We start from the raw sequence: 13,468 nt of genomic DNA, 5'->3' as shown, positions 1-13,468 counted from the left end.
GCATCCTTCAAGAAAAACATGATTTTAATGCAGGACAATGCTCCATCACACGCGTCCAAGTACTCCACAGCGTTGCTGGCAAGAAAGGGTATAAAAGAAGAAAATCTAATGACATGGCCTCCTTGTTCACCTGATCTGAACCCCATTGAGAACCTGTGGTCCATCATCAAATGTGAGATTTACAAGGAGGGAAAACAGTACACCTCTCTGAACAGTGTCTGGGAGGCTGTGGTTGCTGCTGCACGCAATGTTGATGGTGAACAGATCAAAACACTGACAGAATCCATGGATGGCAGGCTTTTGAGTGTCCTTGCAAAGAAAGGTGGCTATATTGGTCACTGATTTGTTTTTGTTTTGTTTTTGAATGTCGGAAATGTATATTTGTGAATGTTGAGATGTTATATTGGTTTCACTGGTAAAAATAAATAATTGAAATGGGTATATATTTGTTTTTTGTTAAGTTGCCTAATAATTATGCACAGTAATAGTCACCTGCACACACAGATATCCCCCTAAAATAGCTATAACTAAAAACAAACTAAAAACTACTTCCAAAAATATTCAGCTTTGATATTGATGAGTTTTTTGGGTTCATTGAGAACATGGTTGTTGTTCAATAATAAAATGAATCCTCAAAAATACAACTTGCCTAATAATTCTGCACTCCCTGTACTTCCTTTTTTTGCATTATTCTCAGTCTTCTAGCATAAGCTGGAACTTCAGAATTTTCTGTTTAGTCCTTGAGTTGCTCTGGCGGATATGTCGGTTAAGGCTACTCGAGAGGAGTTATTTCTAGCTATTCTGGTCCAGGCAGAGCAGGTCCATCCATCCTAGATGACTGGAAGGGCCTGTTTTAGGTACTATCTTGGATGGGGGCTTGATTCTGGATCATATCGGATCCAGGAGTCCTAGAGACTGGAGCTTAGCTTCACATTCTGCCTTTCTGGGCAGTCTTTCTCCTCTTGATTTTGTCTTTCAGCAGAGAGAGGGAAGCTTTTCAGGTGACATTTGGAGTCATTGTCCCGGTATCTATCGCAGTGTGAGAATATTTCCATACCACTGTTGTTTCATGGTCCAATAAAGGGAGGGGTCTCCCCTCCTATTTGGGTTCTGTGGTACTTAAGCAAAGCTTATTATGTCTCCTTTTTGTGGGAGAATATAAGGTTCTCTCTACCTTTTTGTTCGGGAACTCTGTAGAATCGATGTCGAGAAGGATATCTTTCCTTTTTCATTCCTTTTGGGTAAAATACGGTTCTTATGGACTGTCTCTTCCAGTAAACCTCATTTCTGATCCTAGTTTTTTTGGGGGGATCTGGGGTTTAATTTGGCAGTATCCTGATTCCAGATTTATCAGTAGCTCCCTGGTCTTGGCGATTCTGATTTACTTACCATCATCTGTTAGAAGATTTTTTGGGGATTTTTATCTGTCTTCCTCGATCCTCAGAGATGGATCTAGACCAGAGTTCTCTGGTATAGGCACCAGGGTGGATCCTTGGATGCTAAATTGGTCTTCACAAGATCTAAGGAAAAATCTTCCTGTCTGTAAAGTTAGAGTTTACTTCATCGGGTTGTGCCCTCCAGACCCCCTTCAGGCCATAGCTGTGTCTGTGGTGGAGGGTGATGTTTTTTGTCCTTGGGCCCTTCTTGGGTTTCTTTCCTTTGACAGGTTTCATTTCAGCTGAGGCCAAGACATCGGCATGGCGCTGTTTTTAATTTGTCTTGTTAGATTTTCATGGAATACCGGTTGGGAGAATTGCTCTCCAGTTTTCTATCCTGAGGGACATTTCTCTTAGCTCTCCCGGGGCAGTTTTTGACCTAAGTTGCTAGCCTGTCAGTTTGGGGAGAGTGTGTCCTATGGGAGACCGTGGATTCAGGAGATTCCTTCCCGATTATTCTTATGGTTCCTCAGGCAAGCATTTTGCTCTGAGGGTTTGGTCTTCTGGGTTTGTCCCACTGTATAGATCTAGTCAGCCTTTTTCTCTCAGTGGCTTAGACCTCTTTTGGAGAAAGAGAGATTCCCTGCGTAGAGGGTAGTATCTCGAGTTTGATGTTGGGCGAAGGCCCACTACTGCTCATTGTCAGCGATCTACTCTCTGAGTGGGATCTTCAGGGACGGATGTTCCCTACAATCATTTCCTTGATCTGGGGATTCGTACTTCAGGAAACCTCAGGCAGAGCTAATGGATCCTTAGCGGTGCTTTGGAGGTCCAATACAACCTTTTTCTGCCATATCACTCTTTCTCTAGTGATGGCTCAATCCTAGCAGGCGCAGGCATCAGTGAGAGTGATTGCTTTGTTTGTGTCCGCAAGATCATATTCGAGGTTTAGGGGCTTCGCCTCCATGGGGGTAACCTTTTCGCAAGGATCTGCTGGGTCAAGGCCCCTTTGCGTCATCAAATCTTATTCTTCTGAGGCGGACTGCGAGATGTCACTTGGTCTTAGCCAACAGTGAGTTTTTTTTCTGAGTGGTTACGGTCCTCTCCTTCAACGTGTCGCTGGTTTCTCGTCATCTATCACAGGTGTGGAGGACCCCTTTTGTCGGGAAGAACAAGATTCCTCCTGGCACTCTCTGACCTGCCAGGGTTCCTTTTATTTCCTCCAGGATGATCTGGAGAGGGGCCTTCCTAGCTAGTTACTTGTTGGGACAGTTTTTTAGCCCTGTTTGTTTCTTCTGCTCTAGAGGCTCATTGAGCTTCTGAGCGTTCAGGTTTTTTTTCTAGGACTCTGACTGCGTCAATGGTGAGTCAATCTGATGCTCCACCTTGGAGCTTAGATCTTATTTCTAGGGAGTTGCATATCTTCAATGATCTACTCCGTTTGTAGATTGCTTCTATGTGCCATAGTCTCTGTGTTGCAACCTTGCCTCACGTACTTCTTATTGGGTTTCCTCTATAATAAGGCTGTTCTACAAGCCTAGTAAGCTTTTTTCCCTAAGGTTTTGGCTATTTGTGACTTCAAAAGAGAGATTGTGGTTTTTTATTTTTTATATGTCCTATTTCTTCTCTAGAAGGAAAAGGTTTTCCCTTTTTAGGGAATCATGTCTTTTTCAGGCTATATAAGAATATACAGTTTCCTCTGTTGAATATTTGTATCTGGGAAGTGCAAGGGTCTGAAGGCATTGTCGACTTCCTTATTTTTAGTTGAGGAGTGTCTTCCACTTGACATAAGAGACAGCGGGACACTAGCCTACTCAGAGGTTTACGGCTTAGTTTGAGAGCAGTGACGTCATCTTGGGTCTCTGGCATGAGATCTCTATGGATCTGATTGTTGGGCGGCTGCGTGGTCCTCCTTGCATTCCTTTTCAAAGAAAGTGGAATCAGCCTTCGGGAGAAGGCTGTGGTGCCCTCAGATGGGGGCCGTCTCTCTTTATGCCCTCCCGTTAGCATTCAGTGTCCTCTGTAGCTTGGGTATAATTTCCCACAAGTTATGAATGCAGCTCTGGACTCTCCCTGTATTTAGAAGGAAAGCATAAATTATACTTACCAGAAAATTTCCTTTCCTTCTGTACAGGGAGAGTCCACAGCTCCCGCCCGTGTTCTCCGATGGGCGGCCCTAAATTTTATCTTGTTTCTTCTGGCATCCTTTTCATCCTGATATTTCTCCTACTGTTCCTTGTTCCCTCGGCAGAATGACTGGGGGATGAGTAAAGTGGGGGAGGTATTTAAGCCTTTGGCTGGGGTGTCTTTGCCTCCTCCTGGTGACCAGGTTAATTATTTCCCAAATGTAATGAATGCAACTGTGGACTCTCCCTGTACAGAAGGAAAGGAAATTATCTGGTAAGCATAATTTATGTTTTTCTATCGTGAGCAGTGCAAGTTGAAAGTAAACGATTTTGCTCAAACGCAATCATAAATGATGCTCATTGGATTAGTATGACTTAGTATGAGGTCTGGCGTCAAGGGTAGGGGAAGAAAAAAGTTGCATTAAACACTAGCGGCTAGATTTAGAGTTTGGCGTTAGCCGTCAAAACCAGCGTTAGAGGCTCCTAACGCTGGTTTTGGGCTACCGCTGGTATTTAGAGTCAGTCAGGAAAGGGTCTAACGCTCACTTTCCAGCCGTGACTTTTCCATACTGCAGATCCCCCTACGTCAATTCCTATCTTTTCAATGAGATCTTTCTAACGCCGGTATTTAGAGTCATGGCTGAAGTGAGCGTTAGAAATCTAACGACAAAACTCCAGCCGCAGAAAAAAGTCAGTAGTTAAGAGCTTTCTGGGCTAACGCCGGTTCATAAAGCTCTTAACTACTGTGCTCTAAAGTACACTAACACCCATAAACTACCTATGTACCCCTAAACCGAGGCCCCCCCACATCTTCAGCCCCCCGCTTGGGCTTGGATCAAGACATCGGAGGCTCTTCTGGATCGATCGGTGAACCCGGCGTGGTGAAGACAAGGTAGGGAGATCTTCAGGGGCTTAGTGTTAGGTTTATTTAAGGGGGGTTTGGGTTAGATTAGGGGTATGTGGGTGGTGGGTTGTAATGTTGGGGGGGGGGGTATTGTATGTTTTTTTTTTTACAGGCAAAAGAGCTGAATTCTTTGGGGCATGCCCCGCAAAGGGCCCTTTTCAGGGCTGGTAAGGTAAAAGAGCTTTTCTATTTTAATTTTAGAATAGGGTAGGGCATTTTTTTATTTTGGGGGTCTTTGTTATTTTATTAGGGGGCTTAGAGTAGGTGTAATTAGTTTAAAATTGTTGTAATATTTTTCTGTTTGTAAATATTTTTTTATTTTTGTAACTTAGTTCTTTTTAATTTTTTGTACTTTAGTTAGTTTATTTCATTGTATTTATTTGTAGGTATTGTATTTAATTAATTTATTGATAGTGTAGTGTTAGGTTTAATTGTAGATAATTGTAGGTATTTTATTTAATTTATTTATTTATTGATAGTGTAGTGTTAGGTTTAATTGTAACTTAGGTTAGGCTTTATGTTACAGGTAATTTTGTAATTATTTTAACTAGGTAACTATTAAATAGTTATTAACTATTTAATAGCTATTGTACCTGGTTAAAATAATTACAAAGTTGCCTGTAAAATAAATATTAATCCTAAAATAGCTACAATATAATTATAATTTATATTGTAGCTATATTAGGGTTTATTTTACAGGTAAGTATTTAGCTTTAAATAGGAATAATTTATTTAATAAGAGTTAATTTATTTCGTTAGATTTAAATTATATTTAATTTAGGGGGGTGTTAGTGTTAGGGTTAGACTTAGCTTTAGGGGTTAATACATTTATTAGAGTAGCGGTGAGTTCCGGTCGGCAGATTAGGGGTTAATTATTGTAGGTAGGTGGAGGCGACGTTGGGGGCGGCAGATTAGGGGTTAATAAATATAATATAGGGGTCGGCGGTGTTAGGGGCAGCAGATTAGGGGTACATAGGGATAACGTAGGTTGCGGCGGTGTACGTTGCGGCAGATTAGGGGTTAATAATAATATGCAGGGGGCAGCGATAGCGGGGGCAGCAGATTAGGGGTTAATAAATATAATATAGGGGTCGGCGGTGTTAGGGGCAGCAGATTAGGGGTACATAGGTATAATGTAGGTTGCGGTGGTGTACGGAGGGGCAGATTAGGGGTAAATAATAAAATGCAGGGGTCAGCGATAGCGGGGTCGGCAGATTAGGGGTTAATAAGTGTAAGGTTAGGGGTGTTTAGACTCGGGGTACATGTTAGGGTGTTAGGTGCAGACTTAGGAAGTGTTTCTCCATAGGAAACAATGGGGCTGCGTTAGGAGCTGAACGCTGCTTTTTTGCAGGTGTTAGGTTTTTTTTCAGCTCAAACAGCCCCAATGTTTCCTATGGGGATATCGTGCACAAGCACGTTTTTGAAGCTGCCGCGTCCGTAAGCAACGCTGGTATCGAGAGTTGCAGTGGCGGTAAATATGCTCTACGCTCCCTTTTTTGGAGCCTAACACAGCCATTCTGTGAACTCTAAATACCAGCGGTATTTAAAAGGTGCGGGGGGAAAAAAGCCAGCGTAGCTAACGCACCCCTTTGGCCGCAGAACTCTAAATCTAGCCGAATGTAAATACACTTAAAAGTACAGTTACAGGGGTGGGTGTAAAGAAACATCATTGATACCGGATCAATGCATACAACAACACCGGACCACAAGAGACTATGTGAAAGTATTCTAAAGCTCTTCTGAACCTTTCAAACTCTGGCAAATGGTAGTGACGAGCGCAACTCCAGAGATCTATGCTATCTTCAGACCGCACCTTAGCACACGGATGAAAGCAAGACCCGCCACAAAATTTGAGGTAACTACATAAACCAGTCACAGCTTGTGGCTACTATCCTAAAATAGCGAGGGGACCTTGGAATTGTTTGCAGCTTGTGAGCGCACCTCCCCGCCTCTCCTTCGGAGAGACCTCTGGCTGCAGACTAGAGATTTGGAGAGCGCTGTACTCTCTGTGACACTAGGCCAAGGCGACAGTGTAAACTAGAGGAGCTGTACAGACAAGGTTACAGCTGAAAATCACCCTCCATAGTCACTATTAGAGGTAACGCCATATGCAGTGGCGCAGAGTTTTTAAGAAGCCACGTGTGCTGAATCTACTGCATGTATCAAGCCCCAACGTATATAGCTGGAGATATATGTTATACATCTGCAGAAAGTTCAAGTGTCTACCTTCCTTTCATCATTACTGCATGGGTGGGGATTGTTAAAATGTTGTCTGCCTCTTATGCCTGAATGAACTGTACAAAGACCACTGTTAAAAGCACTATTCATTTCTACTCTTGTGGCGTGGTATAGAAGGATCACATAGAGGTCCAATACACATCATAGATCCCTCGTCCACATTGTAGAAGTATACATAGGAAGGCCTAAGTTCCTCTAGGGACATAAATTCTGTGTTGTAAATAATACACTCTCCCCCTCCTTTTACCTTTTTTCCTTTTGATGGCAAACTCTAGGAAGAACTTTGCCATCACTCTTATACAGTATGTAAATATTGAGGTCTCTTTTTCTTTTTCAAATATGATAGTGATATATGTCTAATGTGAAAGATATTCATTTTCCATATCTATGTTCCCCTCTTATACCAGTTACTAACATACATGAATATGCGTATATTGCCTGTTATTCTTTTTTCCGTAATTCATGTTTATGGTATATTCCCTTATTTTCGTTGCTAACAAATTACTAACCTCAATAAAAACTATTTAAACTTAAATGTACAGTTACACTCATATAAACACTACCTGCTAAAAAAAATGTAAAAAGTTATAAGGACTCAAAGATATATGGAATAAGGTGTTTGACAAAAAGGGCTACAAAGAACATATATATATGCATACATAGACATGTCTTAATATGTATATGTATGCATATATATATATATATATATATATATATATATATACACACACACACACACATATGTCTCTGTGTTTGTATATAGATGTGTGTACATATGTATTTGTGTTTTACTGTATATATAATGTACTTATTTAACGTTCCTTTGTTCTTCACTTAAAGGATCATGTAATTTGTATTGCAAATACATATTTCTATATATACCTATACCTGTATATCTATACCTATAGATATATAGGTATCTATTTTACAGGGGCTTTATTACATACTGTATATATAGAAATATATATTTAATAATATTTTTTTCTGCGTGAAGAACAGAATCAGCCAATCGTAATTGAAGGGACACCATCTTGGATGACGTCACTTAAAGGGAAAAATTTGGGAAAAATGCAGCAGGGACACCATCTTGGATGACGTCACTTAAAGGTAAAAATTAGGGAAAAATGCAGCTAGGCATCAGTCCCATAGGGGGCGCTTCCTAAGTATATACCACTATACGCATATATAAATAATAATTGCTATATAGTATACATAAACAATAAACAATGAATTAGTCATAAAATAATAAAAAAACAACCATATATCACAAAACAAATATTGACAAAAAAATAAATTAAAAAAAATATTGCAATAATAAAGTCTTAGGGTTCCAATGTGTTGGCCGCTCTATGATACAGGATGGTCAATCCCTGGGATACGAAATTCTGAAGAAAAAAAAAGAGAGACAGAGGCGCCAACATGGCCTAGTACCGTCAGGCAGAAGGATGTTAAAATATATGAGATAGGGTACTCACAAACACAGCGCACCCAATAGTGCTAGTGGGGCAGGCTGGAACTTTGTAGTGGTCCAGCTCACTGAGGAAGGTACACAGAGCACATGGACGCGGGCTTGATCAGCAATAAGGCAACAGTGTCTGTAGGAAGTCACAAAAAAGAGCTACCATAGCTTAGTACAGTCCAATCAGGTGTAAAGATAATATAAAGTCACACTTACGAAAAGTACTGCACCTTCAGGTGCAGTAACAGCAAGCTGGGACTTCTCAGTCGCCCAGTGGACCACTCTCTTGGCAGAATCCTTGCCAAAAAAACTCCAAAAACCAGCGTGAAAATATTCCAAACAGCAGCAAGTATATCATAAATACATATATCTTTATTTAAAAACAAAACAACATGTTTCTCAGCCTCACAGGGGCTGTTTCCTCAGGCTATTCAGTGATGGCGTCCCTTCAATTCCGATTGGCTGATAGAATTCTATCAGCCAATCGGAATTAAGGTAGAAAAAATCCTATTGACTGATGCAATCAGCCAATAGGATTGAAGTTCAATCCTGTTGGCTGATCCAATCAGCCAATAGGATTGAGCTCGCATTCTATTGGCTGATTGGATCAGCCAATAGGATTGAACTTCAATCCTATTGGCTGATTGCATCAGCCAATAGGATTTTTTCTACCTGCCAATCGGAATTGAAGGGACGCCATCTTGGATGACGTCACTTAAAGATACCTTCATTCTGTGTTAGCCGTTGATTGAAGAGGATGCTCTGCGTCGGATGTCTTGAAGATGGACCCGCTCCACGCCAGATGGATGAAGATAGAAGATGCCGTCTGGATGAAGACATCTGCCCGTCTGGAGGACCACTTTGCTCGACTTGGATGAAGACTTCTCCCGGTAAGGTATCTTCAAGGGGTTAGTGTTAGGTTTTTTAAGGGGGTATTGGGTGGGTTTTAGAGTAGGGTTGGTTGTGTGGGTGGTGGGATTTAATGTTGGGGGGATTTGTAATTTTTTTTACAGGTAAGAGAGCTGATTACTTTGGGGCAATGCCCCACAAAAGGCCCTTTTAAGGGCTATTCTAATTTAGTGTAGGGTAGGGCTTTTTTATTTTGGGAGGGCTTTTTTATTTTGTTAGGGGGATTAGATTAGGTGTAATTAGTTTAAAAATCTTGTCATTTGTTTATTATTTTCTGTAATTTAGTGTTGTTTTTTTGTACTTTAGATAATTTTATTTAATTGTATTTAATTTAGGGAATTTATTTAATTATAGTGTAGTGTTAGGTTTTATTTTACAGGTAACTTTGTATTTATTTTAGCTAGGTAGTTATTAAATAGTTAATAACTATTTAGTAACTATTCTACCTAGTTAAAATAAATACAAACTTGCATGTAAAATAAAAATAAACCCTAAGATAGATACAATGTAACTATTAGTTATATTGTAGCTAGCTTAGGGTTTATTTTACAGGTAAGTATTTAGTTTCAAATAGGAATTATTTAGTTATTAATAGTAAGTTTTATTTAGATTTATTTAAATTATATTTGTTAGGGGGTGTTAGGGTTAGACTTAGATTTAGGAGTTAATAACTTTAGTATAGTGGCAACGACGTTGGGGAAGATTAGGGGTTAATAAATGTAGGTAGGTGTCGGCGATATTAGGGACGGCAGATTATGGGTTAATAATATTTAACTAATGTTTGCGAGGCGGGAGTGCGGCGGTTTAGGGGTTAATATATTTATTATAGTGGCGGCGATGTCCGGTTTGGCAGATTAGGGGTTAAAAATTTAATTTTAGTGTTTGCGATGCGGGAGGGCCTCGGTTTAGGGGTTAATAGGTAGTTTATGGGTGTTAGTGTACTTTTTAGCACTTTAATTAAGAGTTTTATGCTACGGCATTGTACCATAAAACTCTTAACTACTGACTTTAAAATGCAGTACCAGTCTTGACAGGAGAGGGTCTACCACTCACTTTTTGTCAGACTCGTAATACCGGCGCTATGCAAGTCCCATTGAAAAAATAGGATATGCAATTTACGTAAGTGGATTTGCAGTATTTCCAAGTCTGGCCAAAAAAGTGAGCGGTACATCTGTACCTGCAAGACTCGTAATACCAGCGAGCGTTAAAAAGCAGCGTTAGGACCGGCCAACGCTGCTTTTTAAGCCTAACGCACAACTTGTAATCTAGCCGAAATTTTTTATAAATATTTGATAATGTTAATGTAAAATAGATATCTAAATCTATATATCTATAGGAATAGATATACAGGTCTTGGTATATATAGATATATATAGAAATATATATTTACAATAAAAATGACATTAACCTGTATGTGAAGAATATTGGAATGTGAACAATACATAACTTCTGTTGGGTTAACGCACAAATTATCATTTTTTTCTTCTGCAACCTTCATTGACTTCTATGGGGAGAATACATTAACGCGGTCGCGATATTTGATTAGCGCAACGGGTTTTGCTTGAGTGCAAACTTTTAACTTGTAGTATGCATGCTACTGACGTGCGCAAAAAGCTTCCATGTAGTGAAGTTTACGCTCAATTGGGACAGTTAATTAGCGCTCCACTTATAATCTAGTCTTATATTGTTTTTTTAAAACAATAGATCCATATTACTAAAGGTAATTTATGTATTGGGAGAGTACACAAGTGATCACATGTAGGATTTTAAACTCCAGTCTATCAGGAGTAGGCAAAAGCACTTAACATACCAGAGCTTTTAGTCGCTTCCACCCCCCTGTACAACTGGTCTCCAGAGCAAGGTGAAATAAGAAGTGCTGATCTACACATCATTGAGAGGGGTTTTCTATTCAATCTAAGACCCATTTTCCTCCTCAGAGTTTTTTGGAAGGACAAAGGGGAAGACAGGATTTTCAGACAGGCAGTGATTATCTTCTCTCTGTATGGAGATGCTTCCAGCCTCCCAAAAATATGTGGGCATGCCAGCCAATCCCCTTGTCTACAGTGTGCTGCTCCTTGTCCAATCCTTACCAAGTCCATATCACCATGTTTGCAGTGCCTTGGATGGGAATGTCTACTGGAAGCCGTCTTTAGCAGCTGTGGTGAGCACAGTTGACATAGGTACTAACATATAAGTACAATGCACCTTCATAGCCCCTGGCTCTTAGTATGGACATGTACACATGATTCAAGCAGCTTGGGGACATAGTCACCTACATCAAATAACTTTTAGGCACCTTTGTAAAAACTATAAAAAATGATGTATTGTCTGAACACAAAGGACTGCTGGTTCTTTCAGCTGCAGCATTCTTTTCACTCCGGATTATAATTTGGCAGACATTTTGCAAAAATCAGATCATACTTGCCTAATCTTCTCTGGGACAGTAGTGTTTAACACTTTACCGCTGGATTTGCTTTATGTTTGTCCTTAATTTAGAGACCAGTGGCCATCTTTATAGCTATCTTGCAGTCTCCAGGAGCTTTGCAGGAGGTAGCCCCACACAAACTTATCAGATCTTAAACAAGTATTGTGCATTAACCCTCTATAATTTATTTTGTTCTGAAAGAGACAGTATGCTTTTTCTGAAAATAAAAGCGTACAGTTTTACATTATGCCATTTTTAATGTGTTCCCCACTTGAGGTTAACCCATTATGTGCCTGTCTGTGTTCTGTTCTTCTATCTACCTAATAAAATAGAGCAAACTGGTACAGCTCTTGTCTTCAGACAATACACTGACCCCCGGAAGTGTGATATAAGGATAATTTAACCCCTTAATTTTATTTAAGGATGTTTTGGAATGTCCCCCTACTCAGCTTTGCATTCCATGCACTCATGCTATGTCTAAAGGCTGTGACACACTGCAAGCGATGCAGCGCGAGGCGAATCAGCTGCTTCTCACCGCGTCGCATCACTTCTGAAGTTCAAATATTTAACTATATTACTCCTTTCTCTTGGCTATATGTATCACTGATTTTGAGTGTTTTTGCACCCCATAGTGTGATGACTTGTGGACTCTCACTATCATGAAAGAGATGAATTTATCATAAATGAATTTATCATATTAAGTATAAATTTATTTTTTGTGTCGTTTTAAGGAGTACAGCTTGCATTACTGTACTCTAGATAATATTTTCAGTTTTATAATTGATTGATATTTCAATCATGTCCTATATGCTTGTCCAAACATGCTCTTTCCAGAGAAAAGAGAACAAAATTGGTTTATTGTAGGATTTGTAGCTCTAATTATTTTTTTTTTAATATGAGTATGGGAGTCTGCACAATATAGAGTATGGGAGTCTGCACAATATAGAGTATGGGAGTCTGCACAATATAGAGTATGGGAGTCTGCACAATATAGAGTTTGGGAATCTGCACAATATAGAGTATGGGAGTCTGCACAATATAGAGTTTGGGAATCTGCACAATATAGAGTTTGGGAGTCTGCACAATATAGAGTTTGGGAGTCTGCACAATATAGAGCTTGGGAGTCTGCACAATATAGAGCTTGGGAGTCTGCACAATATAGAGTTTGGGAGTCTGCACAATATAGAATTTAGGGGTCTGCATATTATAAATGATGGGAGTCTGCACAACTCACCTATATCAGGTCTGCTGCTATGTCTCACACTGCACTAGCGCTCAGGAAGGGGGAGAAAAGTCTAGAGAGGAACGCAGTAACTACAGTATTTACATTGAGCTATAACGGAACAGGGACACCTAGAGGCAGAAATGAAAGGTGCAGGCACAAACCACCAGGATGATCACTTCCTCCTGGTGCTGCATGTGAGATACTCAGTGAGAACGGTGGTGGAGACTAAAGAGCGCACCTCATAAAAGGAGATAGCTCTTTAATTTTGCTCCCCTAAGAATTATGCGCCCGGGGCAACCGCCTCTGTGGTCCCCCATGCTACGCCACTGGGTATTAGTGTGCTATGAAGTATTTAATGTTAACTCATTTAGGGCTAGATTACAAGTGGAGCGCAAATGTTTGCACCTGAGTGATAAGGGGTTTATCGCAAGGGTTTGTGCTTACCTCTCATATTACTGGTTGAAAGTAAGATCGATCGATTAAGCACAATTGCGATTTTACGCTAGAATAGTTACAGCAACTTCAGAGCTCTGGTTAACTGTTTCGCTAAACTAAAAAGTTGCACAAAACACATCACAAATACATTACAAAGTACAGTTACACTCATAATAACACTGTCTAAAAAAATTATTAAAACAAATATTGCACACCAAAGTTATAAAGGCTCAAAGATAGGAGGTATCAGTTGTTAGGAAAAAAATAAAAAAAGACAGCCAAAGCACTTTAACATAGACATACATAAATGTACATGCCTAAATATATATATATATATATATGTATGTATATATTTGTCTATATGCATACAA

This window comes from Bombina bombina, chromosome 5, assembly GCF_027579735.1.
Source record: "Bombina bombina isolate aBomBom1 chromosome 5, aBomBom1.pri, whole genome shotgun sequence".
Taxonomy (NCBI): domain Eukaryota; kingdom Metazoa; phylum Chordata; class Amphibia; order Anura; family Bombinatoridae; genus Bombina; species Bombina bombina.
This window is presented reverse-complemented; position numbering follows the sequence as displayed.